Source organism: Ambystoma mexicanum, chromosome 3q, assembly GCF_040938575.1.
Source record: "Ambystoma mexicanum isolate Mex_15411 chromosome 3q, UKY_AmexF1_1, whole genome shotgun sequence".
Classification (NCBI taxonomy): domain Eukaryota; kingdom Metazoa; phylum Chordata; class Amphibia; order Caudata; family Ambystomatidae; genus Ambystoma; species Ambystoma mexicanum.
The window spans coordinates 644,039,420-644,058,336 of record NC_090926.1 but is presented as its reverse complement, the minus strand read 5'-3'; positions in this window follow the sequence as shown (position 1 = coordinate 644,058,336).

Sequence of the window (18,917 nt, the reverse complement as noted above, 5' to 3'; positions counted from 1 at the left end):
TGGAGGATTTTTTTTTTGGCTCAGCATCATCGCATGGGGATGTTGAGCAGCACCCTGTACCTCCCCCCTCCTGGGTGCCTCCCCTCCCCCCGGGTCGTATGTAGCCATTTTTGATTTTTCTTTTAGTTTAGTTAGTTAAGTTTCTGTTTGATAGTTAGTTTAAATAGGTAATGTAGGTTTTCCATTGTTAGTGTAATTAGTTAATAGTTGAGTTAGTTTAAAATTGCTAGTCTATTGTGCTTTCATGTGACGGTGCGGTGCTTTGTGGCTTTTGAAGGCATCCACTGTCTGTTCCAGCTGGGCCCTTCATGGTTGTCTTGTGTATGTGTTTGCTGCTTGGGGACCTTGACTCACATATGCCACTCCTGCCTCCCTTATCCATGGGCTCGCAAGGATGGTTCAGTGTTACAGAATATTACACAAGGGCTTTGGACTGTCATATCTGTGGCATGTCTGGTGCTGTGTGACTTGTGTTGACACCCCTAGTGGGGATGATTTAGGTGTCATTGTCCACTGTTCAGCTTTTGCTAGATGGGGTGTGTCATGATTAATGTGTACATTGATTGCTATGCATTGTGTAGTATGTTTCATATCTTTCCTGTACACGTGCTTGTTGCAATTCATGCTGTAGATAGTGTTCCACACTTTGGAGGTGAAAGACGGACTGATGGTGTGATTTGTGATGTGACTCTCTGACATGGTCAAGTAATGAGATGCCTGATGAGACACACACAGATGACTTTGAAGCATTAATCATGTGTTTCATGCCCTTTCTGCAGGGGGATGAGCCTCCAGAGCACCTTTGCCAGCAGACATGGCCCATTGGACGACGGAATTCTGGACCCGTTTGTTGGTGCCCACATGCACATGTGTGCACAAGCAGAGGCACAGTGATTGCAGACCCACATCCTAGAACTGCTGACATGTTCCAAGGAACTCCAGGCAAGGTGAGCATCACAGGGGGGCCACGACACAGCAAAGCTTGCACCAGGCGAGTTGCACATGCAGGCTTAGTCACAGCACTGAGGGTGAGCTTAGACGAATATTGGTGTTGAAGCACACAATGCAGCTCAGATGTGTTTGTGGACTGATGGCTGTTGATAGTAGGGTTGTCTGGGACACATGCAGGGGCAGTGGCACATACCCTCCGGTACACCAAGGTCCATTGAGGCACTTGTATCAACCATGTAGCCTTCCGAGACATGGAAAGGGGCAGCTCACAGGGACATACAGCAAGGGACATACTCGGGTGCAGTGCATGTCTTTTCCACGTACTTCATGATAAATGCACTGCCAACTTTGTTTCGGTCATGGTGGTACGCAACTTGCTCTGTAGTCATGGCTTGCTATATGGGTCTTTCTGCTTACCCAGGGAACATTGCATGTTGTGTGAATTGTGACACATTGGTGTTCCATTTGCCACGCACCCACCAGCGGCTGACTTACTGCATTGACTGTGTATGACCCATCACAGGGGTGATGTTATATATGGGTACGAAGCATCGACCACAGATTGTCTGTTTGTAGAGTAGTTTGTTGCTATGGGGCATGTTTGGTGTTGTGTTTTTGTGTAATTGGCACGTACAGGTTGTTGACTGTGGCTCTCTTTGCAGCATTGCAGTGCTCCTGTAACCGGACCTGAGAGTGCGCAGGCAGGAGGCCAGCACTCAAAACCAGAGCTAAGTGTCTGGTTGTTTTTCTTTCGAACTGCTCTGCATAGGCTTGCTGGGGTGTGTACTGATGCATGGATGTATGTGTGGTTCAATTTGGTACGTTTTTTCTCCCTAATCACCCATGATCCTATGCAATTTTGAAACCTGTACCCTCTACCCGGTGTTCCTGCTTCCCGTACCTATCCAAGCAACGTTCCCTGACCCTCTTTCCCGACTGGAGTTGCGGATGCCTGTGTAAGCCCCGAACTTGCAGGCGCCAAAACCCTAGAGGGGGTGGTTGGTTCGTACCACTCCTGAGCCTGGACTACAGAAGGCCATGACAATGATGTCCAAGTTTGTTTGGATTGTGTATGTGTTCATGCAGGTTGTACATTTTCGTGCATTCCCTAGTTTCATGTGTCATTCCTCCTCCCCTCTCCTGCCACTCATTCCAGTCATCCAGTGTGTCAACACCTGTCCCGACTGCATATCCCTGAACCTCCTTCCCCACCAGGGTCTCAGGGGCCTGTGTGAGTTTGACCTTGCAGGCACCCGGGTCATGGTGGGGGTCGTTGTTTCGTGACACTCCCGCGCCTGTACAGGGGACCTGTGACAGTACACATCCATTCATGGTGCATCATCCTATGTCATGTACCACACATGTCTCACATCCTGTCGTGACATTGTTTTGCTGTGCTACCTTGGTTGTTGCATCATTGTGGTAGTACTTGGCCTTTGTGAGGTACTGCTACGTCAAGTCATCTACTGGAGGGTGTTCGGGTTCGTTTTTATGCCTTGGATTTTGTGATTTTGGAAATGAGTGTGGATTCTGAGGGTTCAGGCATCTTTTTACACACAAGGTGGGAGATGATGACGAAGGGTAAAGGTGATCCTGTGGCCAGGTGGAATTGAGGGTTGGGGGCTCCATGACCCAGGTGCAGTTGTTCAGTGGGTCATGGTCATTTGTGAGGAAGGGGGGGTTGTAGTTGATAGTTGCCTTGCCCTGCAGTGTGATGGGAACTCTGACATAGTGATGGTGGTATCCTATGTACATGTTGTGTTCTGCTGATCAATGCCTGTTCATGTGTTGTGTTTTCCTTTCAGGTGCGAGGGGATAGTTGTGGTTTGACATGCTGGGGTGTACACATGGTGGATGTTCACATGTGATGTGTAGGGAACACTGATGGTCACTTGAGTGCACATGCATATGTGGAGTGCATGTCCTTGCAGAACCACACACTTGCACTCTGATGCACTACATGTACTCCCACCCTTGCATATCCACGTGTACACTGTTTGCCTTCTGGTGCCCACTGTGTCCCGGCAGCACATGTTCTGTGACCGATTATGGATCCAGTACATGCCTAATTTGATGTTTGATGTGGTCTGTCACTTAGATGTGATGCTCAGGGTGTGCATCACACACAATGGCTGTTCACTGTGCTGTGCGCTGAGCAGTGTGATGCAGGAGTAGGACACTGCACGCATGAGCTGCAGTGTTGATTTTGCAATGCATAATGTGCATGTAGACAGGCATTCATTGTTATGTTACGTCTATGACTGTTGTAATGCATTTGGAAATGACTTATTTTGGGTGGGAGATTTTGTTGGTCTGTCATTTCATCTGATTCCGGGTCAGGCATCATTGTCCGATGCCACTGTACATTTAGGACATGGCAATGTGTAGCTTATCGTTACTGTGTTGGTGTATGGGTATTGCTTGCCATGTCATGTTGATGTTTGGGAGGGTTTGAGTGACATGACAGTGATGGCCATGGCCTGTTTTGCAGGTGTGTGTGATGCACACCTTGCATGTCCGGGTCATCCGCTTCTCAGAGCAACTAGCTGGGGGTAGATTTCTCTCCGCAGCAGGGCCCTCCCCCTGGAACAGACTTCCTGCCTGACTTGAACTTGAGGGGGAACCATCTCCAGTTCTGGAAGCACCTCAAGACCTTCCTCTTTGCTTCTGCTTACTCTCTGCCTCTCCCTTGCAGAATTCTTCACTGGAACTGCACAGGAGCTGCAACTGGGCCACTCTCACCGACCTCGGTCCCTGGCCCAGCCACTCTCCACTTGCACTGCCTCCCTGGCAACCCCTGCACTGCAGTACTGTCTCTCTATCCCTACAGCCCTCCCTTCCCAGCACTTGTCTGCACTTACCTTTGCACTTGCCACCAGCCGACCTATGTATTATTTTTTTGGGCTACTTCCCCTGTACTGGACTCCCCCCCACCCTTCCCCTTGCACTTTTCCCTTCCTCCTACCCCTGCACTTGCACGATCTCAATGACACCTGACCTAGTAGTACTGTTGTCTGTCTTCCCTTGTTCCCCCCTCCCTGCCTCATTGCGCCTTGAAATACTTGTGTATGGCCCATATCATGTCATATGTCATATGTGTGCCTTTTGGTCACACAGGATAGCTTGTGTTTAAGTAGCTAGGGATGCAGACGATGTGGCACTTCCATGGCAACTATCTCAGGGTGGTAGGGTTGTGACAGTTGACTGTCTCTTTGTCATCATCGATTGTCACCTGGTATGTGCCAGGCCTGTGAGCACTCCGCAGGGGTGGGAGTTTAGGTGAAAAATGTGGCCACAAGCTGGGTCCGGGCTTCCTCGCCACGTGCCCTGTCCCCTTCCATGGGCAGCGCCTGTGCCTGTGGTTGGGGATGTGGGGGCACCACCATGTCCACCGGGACGCCCTGCCGTGTTGCAACATTGTGCAGGACACATGCTGCCACAATGATCCTGCACACTACTGGTGGTGCATAGAGTAGTTGCCCACCAGAGCGGTCAAGGGAGCGGAAAGTGACTTGAGCACTCCGAATGTGCGCTCCACTATGCCCCTGGTTGCAATATGGGTGGCATTGTATCTTACCTGGGGTGGTGTGGTGGGGTTCCGGATTGGCGTCATCATGTGGTTGCTCAGAGGGTAGGCACTTTCCCCTGGGGAGGTGATAATAGTTGAGATCATTAGGGTTTGGATATTTGTCTGTGTGTGACTTGCATGCATGTGCAAGGGCATTTTTACTGACCTAGGAGCCATGTGTCGCCATGCTACCCAGCTTCCAGGGCCCGGCTCAGGGCGGACATTCTGTATATGAAACTGTCATGGGTGGAGCCAGGGTAGTTTGCATAGACAGAGGTGATGATTCCCTTTGCATCACATACCACCTGTACATTGATGGAATGCCAGTGCTTGCGGTTTCGGTAGATGTGCTCAATGGCCCTAGGTGGACGTAGGGCCACATGGGTGCAATCTATGGCACCGAGCACTTTGGGGAAGTGTGCCACCCTGAAAAAATCCAGGACAACGGCCTGCCTTTCTGCGGGTGTTCTGGGCATGTATATGTGCCTGCGGACTGAGGGGCGCGCTGTCATGATTGCCAGTACCTGGTGTAGGCAGCGTGACTGCGTGGCCTGTGAGACCCCCCCACTATGGTAGTGGTCCGCTGAAATGACCCAGTGGCCAAAAAATGCAGGACATTGAGCAGCTTCTCCAAGGGGCTCAATGCTTGGGAGCAAAGGGTGGGGGATGTGAGGTCATCTTCCCACTCCCTGACCAGGTCTAGGATGATATGGGGTGGAAACCTATACCTGCCGTAGACCTGGTCGTCAGGCATCCCAAAAAGGCTTGTCCGTGGTGCAAAAATGCGTGCCCTGGCTATTCTCCTCCTCCTGCGGTGTCCCACGATCAGTGCAGCGACAAATGGGGCATTCATCGTAGCTGTATATACACGTTTGTTGTTTGCGCGCACTTTTATACTGTGCGCGGGGACGCCTCCGCCTGCCTTCGTGTGGGCAGACGCGTTGACGCCTGTGCATGTCTTTTGCCGTGCACGGGTTTCCCGTATTCGGATACGTGGTAAGACTGTAGTTCCGAGTGTCATCGCGTGTGATCGGAGGGGAGTGAGCGTACACGCGATTGGCCTGGGTACGTGTGTTTCGGGGTGTGCGGGAAGTTCCACACGCGATTAGCCTGGGTACGTGTGTTCCGGGGTGCCGGGAACTTTCACACGCGATTGGTGGAAATCCACGTGTGTTCTGTCATCACGTGCAATGAGGGAAACACCCGCGCGCGTCACGTCACAGACGCGCTCACGCGCTAAGGGCCTTCGGTCCAATGAAATCGCATATGCGTGCTGCCGTGCATATGCGCTAAGGGCCTTTCCTCGTATTACACACGGATGTGCAGTTTTCCACGCGCGCTTACGCGCATGGGCCCTTTCCTCGTATTACACGCGGACGTGCAGTTTTTCACGCGCGCTGAAATGCCCATGCACGTCTGTACGCGTCACGTCACAGGGGCGCTTGCGCTTGAGGGGCCTTCTGTCCAATGAAAATGCGTATGCGTGCAGACGCGCTTACGCGCTAAGGGCCTTTCCTCGAATTACACGCTGACGTGCAGATTTTTCACGTGTCAAATCACTCCGTATCAAGCTGGCCACGCGTAAGCACACGGAAGACCACGCTCCTGCCCAGAAGGCCGAACTACTGCCCCCCAGAGCCCCGAGCACGCTCCCACCTGCCATCTGCTGCTGCTTGACTGCCTGCTGCCCACGTGCCCTGCCATTTGCTGCCTGCACATCAGCCAGGGGTGCTGTTGCTGTGACCACCCCTGCTGGAACCGAAGACTCCCGACTGGGATTCCATCGCTCCACAGCCCAGCCCCAGGACCCAGTTGCCCACCCACTCCTGCCTCTGGGGTTGTCATGTCGGGGCAAACACCATCTGAGACCACTGACAACCCCCGGCCAGAGAGGCAGAGGGGCACCAGCTTCAGTGCCACTGAAGTTGGTGTCCTGGTGGAGCAAGTCCTGGGGCAGTATGATGCCCTCTTCGGAAGTTCCCGCGCCGACAAGGAAGGACGGACTCGGATCTGGACTGACATCGTGACTGCCATCAACGCGGAGGGGGTGGCAGTCCGCGACTTACAACATGTCAAGAAGCGCTGGGAGGACTTCAGGTCCAGGACCCTGAATAAGGCCCGGCGCCTCTTGAAGGCAGCGGATGCCAAGGGGCGCCGGGGCCACTTGTCGGAAGAACAGATGAGGGTCCTGGAACGCATATCCCCAGCGCTCCACGTCCAGGTCCTTGAGAGGCAGACCCGTCTGGAGTCGGGCGGTGAGTGTACATGCATCCTGATTGTGAGCAGTGCGTGTGGTGATTATTCAGTAGTGTGCAGGTTGCACATCTGTTTGTATGGGGTCGAGTATGGGTGGGGGTGTACAGGGCCGTGGGGCTAACACGTGCGAGGGCTGGTATGTGTGAGACATGGATGGTGCTTGTGTGTGTACGCTTGCATGCCAAATGCAGTTGTGTGGGCACACGTTTGGATGAATGTGTATGTAAGTAGACATGTCCGTGATGTCACGCATGTATGTTGTTTTCGGCTGCATGTATCAGCACTGTGTACATGTGCATGTGTGTGTATTTGACAAGGGTGCAACAGTGATGCAACATGGATGCATGTGACAGCGGTATGTGGAAGCCTGATTGGCAGATGTGACATAGATGCCCGTCTGAACACTGCAACACTTGGCAGAGGTGTACACATGCATGCAAGTGTGGTGGTGTGTGTACATGTGTGGTGCACTTCCTGTGTTGCATGTGATGTCTGGCTCACCTTTGGCTGCTCATGCTGTTGTATGTGTATGGATGGTGCTGGCAGTTGCGATATGGCTGTGGTATGGCTCATGTGTGCGAGTTGAAATGACATGTCTGAGGTTTGCCAATGCCACTCATGTACAACTGTCATGTGTGTATGTGTCCATTGTACAGTGCCCTGATGCCTGTGTTTTGTTTCTCCCTGTCTGCAGCGTCAACTGATGAAGAGGGCGCAGAAGGTGCTGTGGAGCACAGCGGCGGGGATCCCACCGCCAGCCGGAGACGCAAGGCCCGGCTCCCCTCCCATGTTGTGATCTCGTCGGGGAGTGAGGAGTCCGGTGCCGCGTCCCAGGCCGCAGATGCCGGGGGGAGGTCCAAGAGGCGGAGGTTGGAGTTGGACTCCTCGGCAGCAGAAGGGGCAGCTGGGACCCCACAGGGCCCAACAGGGGAAGATGGCACGGAGTCATCCAGGTTGGTGGGGGGTTTGGTGGAGGAGGAGGCCGTGCAAGCACCAGAGACGGGGTCTGGAGGTGGGGATCCCACTGGTGCTAGTGGTGCAGTGCAGGACCAGGGACAGGAGGCAGCACAGGCCGCCGCGGAGGTGCTTGTGTGCAATCCTGTCCATGATCCTGTCCCTGCATCATCTTGCACCAGCAGGGATGCCTACGTTCAGACCCGTTTTCAGGCAGGGGATGAGCTCACGTCAACTGGCCTTCCTCTGCCTGCGGACATGGCTATCCGGGTCCGGGTTGAGCCTGTCCTGGCTGGTGTGGCGTTGCGTCAACGGGCCATGCGAGGTGACCTGCAGTCTTTTCATGAGGAGACTGCACGTCATCTCGAATGGCTCGTTGACCACGTCAGCCTGCTGGGACAGGTCACCCAGGCCGGATTCCTCCGTCTGATGGGGCTTGCTACGACCCCCTCCTCAACTGGACCCCCTATGCGCCAGTCGTCCTCCGTGCCATCTTCCCACCCATCAGTCACCTGGGTGCCCTGTGGAGCTGCCTCTGACGGTGCGGCCAGGCTGGTGGAGGAGGCATCCATGCCACAGTCGGGAGTCGGACGTCCAGCAGGGGTGGCCACATCTACGACTGCACCCCAGCCGGCGGAGGATGTGCAGGCAGCAGGAGGCAGTGCACGGGCAGAGGCACAGCAGCAGCAGCAACGTGGTGGGAGCCATGAAGGCTCAGGGCCTTCAACATCGGAGGGGCAGGCATCGGCCGGAGGGCAGGAGGACCCAGGACAGAGAGTGTCTTCCGTGTGGCAGCGGTTGGGCCACGCCATAGATGCGGAGCGGCATTGGGCAGAAGAGGCACGGCTCACAATGGTCAGGGCGGAGAACTCCATGCGGAGGGCCCTGAGGCGGGCCGAGTGCCTCGAGGCAATCCGCAGGGGTTTGGAGGTGGACACGTCGACGGCCCTGCGGACCCTCGGGGCCATGGAGGAGGACCGCCTCCGGGACATTGAGGAGGAGTTCGATGATGCCCTGGCCCGGGACATCCACAAGTGAGCCGTGAAACTAGCCTGCTGCCCTTGTACATAGTTATGTAGGTAGTGTTAGGTTTCATTTTTGTTTTGATTTTATTTGGACCTTTCGGACATTGGCCACATTTTTGTATATAGTTTATTTTATTAGTTAGTGTAGTTAGATAGATTTCCTTTCTTTTGTTGGGATAATGGACCCTGGCTTGTTCCCATGTACATAGTTCACTGTTGGATTGTATTTATTTTTTCACATTTTAACCATGGAGCAATGGCTTTCTTTTTTATTTCCCATTGGATTTTGTTTTGTGGACATTGACTTTGGACAACATTACTTTGGAATTTTATTTTTGGTTTTGCTTTTTTTCACGGACATGCTTCTTTTAATTTTTGTACATTCACATTTCTGTTTCTTCATTTTTGATTCTATTTATGTTTCCTTTAATACATATTTTTTTGGGTGAACTTCAATGTGTGGTATCTCACTGACACCCATTGGGTGTATGTGAGGAAAATGTGTTTGTTTCGGAACTTGCCATTGGTGTTCTGTGATGTAATTGCAAATTATGAGTGGGTGGATGCAATACTCGGGTGGGTGTTTTGCATTTGGAGGCTGACCATAGGGACCAGGGATCTAGATTGTGATGACATGTTGGCTGGGGAACATGAGTTGCACGTGGGTGGGGGCCTGTTGGCAGGTGCCCCACAGTGCTGGGGGGTGGGGGTGGTGGGGAACATGAGTTGGACATGGGTGGGGGCCTGCTGGCAGGTGCCCCACAGTGCTGGGGGGTGGGGGCCTGGTGGAGGCTGCCCCTGGTGGCTGGGGGGTGGGGGTGGTGGGAGACATGGGTGGGGGCCTGCTGGAGGCTGCCCCTGCACTGCTGGGGGGTGGGGGTGGTGGGAGACATGGATGGGGGCCTGGTGGAGGCTGCCCCTGGTGGCTGGGGGGTGGGGGTGCTGGGAGACATGGGTGGGGGCCTGGTGGAGGCTGCCCCTGCACTGCTGGGGGGCGACATGGGTGGGGGCCTGGTGGAGGCTGCCCCTGGTGGCTGGGGGGTGGGGGTGCTGGGAGACATGGGTGGGGGCCTGGTGGTGGGTGCCCCTGGTGGCTGGGGGGTGGGGGTGCTGGGAGACATGGGTGGGGGCCTGTGGTGGGTGCCCCTGCACTGCTGGGGGGTGGGGGTGCTGGGAGACATGGGTGGGGGCCTGGTGGAGGCTGCCCCTGGTGGCTGGGGGGTGGGGGTGGTGGGAGACATGGGTGGGGACCTGGTGGAGGCTGCCCCTGGTGGCTGGGGGGTGGGGGTGGTGGGGAACATGAGTTGGACATGGGTGGGGGCCTGCTGGCAGGTGCACCACAGTGCTGGGGGGTGGGGGTGGTGGGAGACATGGGTGTGGGCCTGGTGGAGGCTGCCCCTGGTGACTTGGGAGTGGGGGTGGTGGGAGACATGGGTGGGGGCCTGGTGGAGGCTGCCCCTGCACTGCTGGGGGGGGAGACATGGGTGGGGGCCTGGTGGAGGCTGCCCCTGGTGGCTGGGGGGTGGGGGTGGTGGGGAACATGAGTTGGACATGGGTGGGGGCCTGCTGGTAGGTGCCCCACAGTGCTGGGGGGTGGGGGTGGTGGGAGACATGGGTGGCGGCCTGGTGGAGGGTGCCCTTGGTGGCTGGGGGTGCAGGGGGACATGCGTTGGTGGGCAGTAGTGCAAGTTGACATGTGGGTTGGCTGGGGGGCATGGCCATGGTGGATGGGGTGTCTGCAGGACATGTGCAGGGTAGGCCCCTGTGGTGTGAGCCACCTGCAGGGGCCGTGGAGGGTGTAGAGGGAACACCTGGGAGGACCCACACGTGCAATTCACGTGTGCTGCTCCCCGCGCACCCCTGTAATACACGTACCCTGATGAGATCGCGTGTGGAACTTCCCGCGCACCCCTGTAATACACGTACCCTGATGGAATTGCGTGTGGAACTTCCCGCGCACCCCTGGAATACACGTACCCTGCTGATGTTGCGTGGGATACTTCCCCCGCACCCCGAAATACACGTACCCTGATGAGATCGCGTGTGTAACTTCCCGCAAACCCCCGAAATACACGTACCCTGATGTGATCGCGTGTGTAACTTCCCGCGCACCCCCGAAATACACGTACCCCGCTCAATCGCGTGTGTAACTTCCCGCGCACCCCCGAAATACACGTACCCCGCTCAATCGCGTGTGTAACTTCCCGCGCACCCCCGAAATACACGTACCCCACTCAATCGCGTGTGTAACTTCCCGCGCACCCCCGAAATACACGTACCCCGCTCAATCGCGTGTGTAACTTCCCGCGCGCCCCCGAAATACACGTACCCCGCTCAATCGCGTGTAACTTCCCGCGCACCCCCGATGTACACGTACCCCGCTCAATCGTGTGTGTGACTTCCCGCGCACCCCCGAAATACACGTACCCCGCTCGATCGCGTGTGTTGCTTCCCGCGCACCCCCGCAATACACGTGCCCCGCTCGCACAGGCCCAATTGCTGTATGTTGCCACTTTTGTGATGCGCTGGGACTCTACCGCCTGCCTTCGTGTGGCAGACGTGTTTCAGCTTGTGCGTGTCTTTGGCTGTGCGTGGCTTTGCCCTATTCGATTCCATGAATACGTGTGGTTCGAGTGCGTGTGGGCGTTCCGTCTGCTTCCCTGCAGTACATCCCCAGTTACGCCCTTATTTTCGCATGTTGTTCCCCATTCCGCGCGTTATGCCCCATGTCCAGCCCACTTTCTGGTGTATAAGCCGAGGTTGTGCGCTTTCACTGTGCGCGTCGCGCACGCCTTTCGGGATGTTGCAGTGACTTGTGCGCCATGCACGGGTTTGGCGCACATCCCGAGGTGAACACGCGCAGGGACTTCCATGAATCGCACGCGTGCGCGTGCGCCTGTTTTTTTCCACTTGCGCCTGCTTGCGCCTGCTTGCGCGAAGATTTTCGGCGCACGTTTGTTCCTTAGTTTACTATGAAAGGATAGTTTATTATGTAATGTGGTGTGCTTCCAAGGCTTTGCTATAAAATATTATTTAAGCACATAAAATGCAAAGCAAAACCTTAATAAATATATATATATATATATATATATATATATATATATATATATATATATATATATATATATATATATATATATATAAACCTGGGAAGATGTTCTCAGTTGCTTTAATTGTCCACATCCCGGTTTCACCATTTAACCAAAGTGTGTGATCTGGGCAAATAATGTAATCGCACTGTGTCTTATCTGCAGCTCCACAAGTGAGTAACTCCATAGCTTATGTGAAGATATCATACTGTTAAAAAAAGCCTAATGACTAAAGAGTTGTGACATATATAACAATAGTGCAATGTAGGTATTTTGCACCACAAAGTTATTTGCCACTTGGCTTACTTAAGGCAACTTATTCTAAAGTCACTTCCATGGTGCCTCCAAGTATCAAAGACTGATGATGCTCCTTCCGATGTCCTTTTCTGTGAAGTCATTCCTGTTGGTGCAATCCATATGCAAATTAGGAGGTTTGCATGTATTTTGCCCCAGAGCACCTGAACAGAGGTCTAATGGATGAGTTTCCTGCATCTGTAATGATTCTAGAGTTTTTTTTGTTGTTGTGTCAAAATGCCATCTTCCACTAATGTTACCAAAAATGTAGATAGAGGTGGGGGTGGGCGCTTTGGGGATGCAAATGAGATGGTATGGAATAGCGCGCACTGCATTTGGGGATAAAAGTAGCGGGACTTTTTTTGCGGCTTACCCCTCCACCCCCACTCTTGCAATGCTGGATACTCCCCTGCCCCCTACCTGGGCTACTCTCTCTGCAGTGCTACCTGGTGACCGCCTGCACAGCACACACACAGGGTGCAATACACAGGGCCACAATGCTGCCGCCGGGTACGGGCATAGCAAATGCAGTGAATAACGCACTATAAAGGTGTACACAGGACAGCGGCACAGGGGGAGGGTCAGAAGTCAGGGTCCAGAGCTTGCCATTGTTACTGCATGCGTGCACACAAATGCGCATCTAGGTGAAAAGGCAAGCCCTCCCCTGCCTGAGGGCAGGGTCAGACGGGGACAAGAAATAGAACCAGACACTGCAAAAAAGTGAGTCAACCCGCGCCTCAAAATAAGTGGCCCTCAAACCATCATCCGTGAATCGCGTCAATTCACGACTTTACAGAAAATGCTACTTATGGAGGGTTAATGTGTTTGTTGCATGTTATGTTTTGTGTAAATGCTTGAGAAAGTGATAACATTCCTTTTGTTCTTTTTTTTTAAAAACAAAATCATCACATAGCTAAATACTTATTATGCAGAACCAGACTCAAGGCATGTCTACTCGTTGCCACCAGTAATGAAAATAGAGTTGCATTTAATAAGCAGTACAGCCAAATGATGATACCAGAAAGTACCTTGCCAGTTGTATTTATGCCCAAATATTACATTACAACATAATTCATAAAATAACATAACTTTGCATACAGTTCTGTGACAGGGTCCACAGCTCCGAGGCACAGGAGTGGCATGAACCAACCAGCCCCACTGCGGTTTTGGGACCTGCAAGTCGATGCTTATACAGGGCTCCGCAACCCCAGCAGGGAAGGAGGGATAGGCTGACGATGATTGGATATGAAGGGGGGAAGTAGGGAAACCGGAATGAGGTTTAGGGAGAGGTTATGTATAGGTTGGGGATGTTAGGGTAAGGTTTTGACCATTGCGCACGCTTAGAGTGAGCTGTTACACAGCCCTCATACAAACATGCGTCCCTGCTTCTGACTCTGCAAACACACACAATATCACTATCGCAGTATACAAAGGCACAGCAGCATACTAAACACATATTTATTTCTATATTGTTCCTTTATATAGCACTTATACACAGATGAAGTGCTTCAAAGCGCTTTAAGGTGGGAAGGGAACAAGAAAATACAGTAATCCTTCTTAGGCCTTGAAGTTTCCGAATGATCTAAAAAGCAAAACTAGCATACTAGGCCTGACGAAATTTCTCCTAGTGCAAGTGCATGCAGTGGTACAGTTGAGACCATACTCGGGGGTGGGGGCTGGAAAATGGTGGGGGGGGCAGGACAGACGCACTAACTGGTCCTGTTACATTTAGGTCATACATACGTACTCACAGAGGTGCAGGGACGGGGTGGACAGTGGGGGAGAACAAAGAGTCCGGTTGAGCAGGGCCCTGGGTTAAGTACAGAAAGGTTGCCCCGCTCAAGGAGCGTAAGCTGAAAGTGCAGGGAGAGAGAAGGAGGAAGAGAAAAGGAAGGTCTTGAGGAGTTTCCCAAATTAAGGTGCTCCGGCTCAAGGTGGAGAGAGGCAGGAAGGCTGTTCTAGAGGGAAGCACCTGCAGAGGATAAAGATCTGCCCCCAAATCTCTGTTTGTGAAAGCGGCTCACCCGCAGAGTGTTGGAGGGGGACAAGCAGAGGACTCTAGAGGAAGAGTATTTAGGAAGAGAGCGTTGTAGATAGTATGGGCCCCGACTCCAAAAAGCCTTGTGTATTATGCAGAGGGTCTTGAATTTGATCCTTGCCGCCGTGGGGAGCCAGTGGAAGGATTTCAGCGCCAGAGAGATGCGGTCCCAAGGCTTGAGGCAAAGGATAAGTCTTGCGGTTCTGTTCTGGATGAGTTGTAGAGGACGGAGAGTAGAAGTAGGAAGATTGAGAAAGAGGCTGTTGTAATAGTCCAGCCTAGAGAGAACCAGGTGATGAGCCTCTGGGGGGAAGTGAGAAAAGGTAGAATGCCTCTGAGTGGGTGCAGTTGCTAGTTAGACTTTTTGGAGATGTCTGAGATGTGAGAAGAGAAGGAGAGAGTGGAGTCGAAGATGACCCCAAGAATTTTTGCTTCATTTGTAGGTGTGGGCACAGGGCCAAAGGTGGCAGGCCAGTGAGAAAGTGGGAAAGGGGGAGCAGGGGTCCCAATTAGGATGATCTCTGTCTTACTGGCATTCAGGCATAGATCGTTAGCAGCACACCTAGCCTGAATTGCGGATAGACAGTCAGGGATGAGCGAGGAGGAGGAGGAGGCCGAGGGTAGCCTGAAAGGGAGCTACGTGTCATCCGCATAACACTGAATTTTAGAGGTAAAGGTAGAGATCCTGTGGGCTAAGGGGGCCATGTAGATATTGAAAAACCAGGGGGAAAGGTTAGATCTTTGGGGGACACCACAAGTAGAGAGAGTGGTAGAGGAGAGAAGGGCCTGGGTTCCACCTGGGAGGGCCGGTCAGAGAGAAAGGAGGCGATCCATGCCAGGGCCTGATCTGTGATGCCCAGGGTATCACATAGACGGGTGATCTGGATGTTGTGGTTTACTGTATCGAAAGCAGAAGAGAGGGCGAGAGGAATGAGGACAGAGGGAGAGTTGGAGTCAAGATTTGAGAGCAGGTCTTCACATGTGGTCAGAAGAGCAGTTTCCGTGACTCTTGATGCTGTAAAGCCACACTGATGGTCATGGAGACATCCAACAGATACAGTATGGAGGATAAATTGGGTGACAGCCATGTTCTCCAGGAGTTTTCCAACGAAAAGGGTGATGGAGATTGGGGAATAGTTTGCCGGAATGGACGGGTAAGCAGATTTTTTTTAGCAGAGGGTGCACAAGAGAGTGCTTGAGAAGAGTGGGGAAAACTCAGTGGCGAAAGGGAGGTTGCAGAGGTCGGCCAAGACTGGGGTGAGAGTGTCAATGTTGTCCTTGTTGTTTTTCAACTGACAGGGATCCACCTGTTTGGAGGAGGCTTTCATAAACCAGACTTGTCTAGAGACCTCCTTAGGTGTGACAGGGGATAGGGACGAGAGAGGAGGGGGAGGGGTGAAGGACCACGGAGGGGGGGTAGTGCAGGATTTAGCTTAGGTTAGTTATCACCCAGAGTGTCCCTTGTCTTCTGCGATTCTGTTGTTCCATGATGTGTGGTAGTAGCTGTTCAAATGCTGCAAGAGAGAGAGTGCTACAATTAGTGCACATATCAAACACTGCCGCATGTGGCTGTACACATGCAGGAGATTTAGCGAGCCCGCACGTAGCTACTAAACACGCACATTAGGGGGCGCATGTGGCTCTGGTAAGTGGGAACGTGTTAGGGCATACAGAAGTAAGCAGTTAGTAATGCCTTGGGGTTCAATAATTGAACGGACATAGAGGCCGAATGACATGAATGGCTCTGCTTTTAAAGTGTCAATACCCCTGTGCCTTCAGGCCAGTATTAAAGACCCAATAGCCTGGCCTGCCCAAATCTATCTACCCCACCATTTAGCAGACAATGGCTTAACACATTGCTCGTAGTTCGTTTTTTTAGTTTGGGCTATAAGGGGCTGCTTTAAGCCAAAACGGTTGCATTAGAGTACAGATAGGGAGAATCGTAAATGAGGGGGACACAAAGCTTGTAGGTGTTGTTTGGTTATTTTCCCGCCCATTGACTGCCGATGGCCATGCTAATCCCTATGGCCATATCCACCCAATTCCTGCCCCTCCCCACCCAAACCACCTCTTCATGGGAACTCTTTGAGCTTGCTTTACTCAACCCTTACCATCAAACTTTGCAGTGTTTTCTCCAAGCAGCCTTCAAGAGTTAAGGACTTAATTGGAGCTGTAAACACGCTAATCTCTCTATATAAATAAAAATGTAAATGTTCGTTTGTTCAAAATCCTAAATCTCCGAAGGTTTTTCACCCATTGCTTTGAAATTTTGACACAACGTTGCATTCGAATAGGCACGTGTTTTTATATACCTACTATACACAGATGTCACATCTGTGACAGGTAAAAATATGCTTTTTCTGAAAAACAGCACCATCTGTTGGACGTAAAAGCAACACACGCTATACTAAATATTTTATTGAAAAACAGCGCCATCTGTTGGACTTAAAAGCAACACACACTATACTAAACATTTTACGATTCCATTTCAATGTTTCCGATTTAGAATGGTTCAAATATGTGCCGAGGAAGCAGCAGAACGACGTGCAGACAGACTTCAGGGTGCACAGTTGCGAGCACAGCGATTGCGTTCTGCAGCTTCAGATCTGATTCTTTCCAACAGAATGAACGCGACAGGCTGAGAGTGGCTGAGAGACGTCAACGGGAAATAGCAGATCAGCGTCAAACACAACTCCATGCTCAGCAATCACGCGATTACAATCGCCTTGCATTCTGGTACAACCCAGCTGATGATTATGTTTTCAGCCGGCATGTTCTCATCGGCACCATGACTGAAGTGTGTCCTTATTGCAAGGCTCTGAAATTTAATGGAGAAACAAAAAGAATATGTTGCACTGCCGGGAAAATTAAACTGCCTCGACTTGGAGAACCACCAGAGCCATTAAAAACTACCCAGAAGCATTGTGAAATTAAACATATTAGAAATGCGCTTTCTCTTTTCTTTCTTTTCCATTTAACCAGACTGAGCCACAGCAACATGTGGCCGGGGACAGCTAGTGGTGTAATAAAAAATGTCTAGGACAGGTATGTCTTCAGCCACGATGTGTGTCCTTCACTGAAGTCCTGTTAAAAACAAGCATTGAGAAAGCCAACCGTTTTGGCTTATGTATAAGTATTATGCCAGGGCATGCGTTCAAGGCATAGATTGGAAGCAAGGGGGATGCACGCATCCAAGACAAGATGTCAGGGCAGAAGGGACTGTGTACACAGGAGAAATGAAGGCATGGAAAGTGCCCATCCACATCAGAAGCAATGCACAATGGCTGCTACACACAGGCAAGGTACATGGCAGAAACCAAACCCACAGAAGAAAGAACGGCGACAACAAAGGACAGCAGAGTGCTCGGATTTCAATCTAGTAGCGACATGCAGCATTATCAGGGCAGCAGTGAAATATTGCACATTTCAAAGCAGAGAAGTCAACCCGAATCAGGGGCTTATGCATTCCGACAACCCGATGGTACCTGTCCTGCTGGGTGCAGCTTCAGGTACCCCCCACCCTGATAGAAACTTATAACCAACAATAAATCCCCCAGCATGAAGCTGTGCAGACTACAGTCAGCCAGCTGTCGGGGTGCCCCGGTATGCATCAGCTGCTAGTAATTGTCAGTATGTTATGTTGTGTGTCAGGCAGTGATAATCACCACATTATCCCAGCATGTGCCCGCTACCGCAATGCTCAGTTATGCATTCAGAAAGGAGAGCGCCGGCACTGGGGAACACGCGATTCAATGATCTAACGCTGAATTAGAGAGCCTGAATCTTAACATTTCAAAACACAGGCCCAGCTTTTTCCACAGCAATCGCGGATCGATATCAAGCAATCACATTGCTGTCCGTGACGCTGCTGGGATCAATCCGGTCCTTCATGAGCACTTGTCCACATCACTTAACATACCAAAAAAAGTAAGTCATCTTTGGGAGCTTAGCTTGTAGTTTCAGCGGCGAGAGAAAGAGTTGGGATAATCATGGGAAGTGAACTGTGCATGAAAAGTGCTTGGGCAAACAGCCTTATCAAATCAATGCCCTGGCGTTCTGCAAGCTGCGCGCTGTGAACACCGAGAATATAAGTCTATCCAATCGAGAAGAAAGCAACAAGAAGTACTTTTGAAATTTCTAGCACACACACACTTTCTACCCCATGCACAATGGTATTCATTTGGCAGATGACGAGTTACCTTATGAATTAATGCATGCAAAAGAAAATACTCTTAGGAATGAGTTACATCAGGTCATCCATGTTAATTAAACATTTAACGATGCACAATGCACGAAATGTAAACCCACTGATGCAGAATATCAAATTGCTCACATTGGCGAGCATGTGGCGTGATGGACAAGTGTGCACAGAGGATAGAGGAAATTCAGCTTGTATTGACAATATCTAGCCCAGTCTCTTGAGAATTGCCCACCCCTCGCTCACAGTGCTTGTAGACATAACAATAATAGAATTTACGCTTGTAAAAATAGAAGCTGGCTTAAAATGCAATTTCAACAAATTGTTGCATATTCAAGCTAATTTGTAGGGCTCACAGCATCGAGCTCTTAAAATATGCATGGAAAGTTGGAAACTTTAAGTAGTAAGGATTCTTACCTACCTCCTTGTGAGACGTGCAGCATGCGTCGTGCGACTGAAAGTGGAAATGTTTGAAGGAGATGTTACGCTTTTTTCCTCCTTCACTTGAGGTAACCCAGCAGGTCACACGTCACTCAGGATTGGT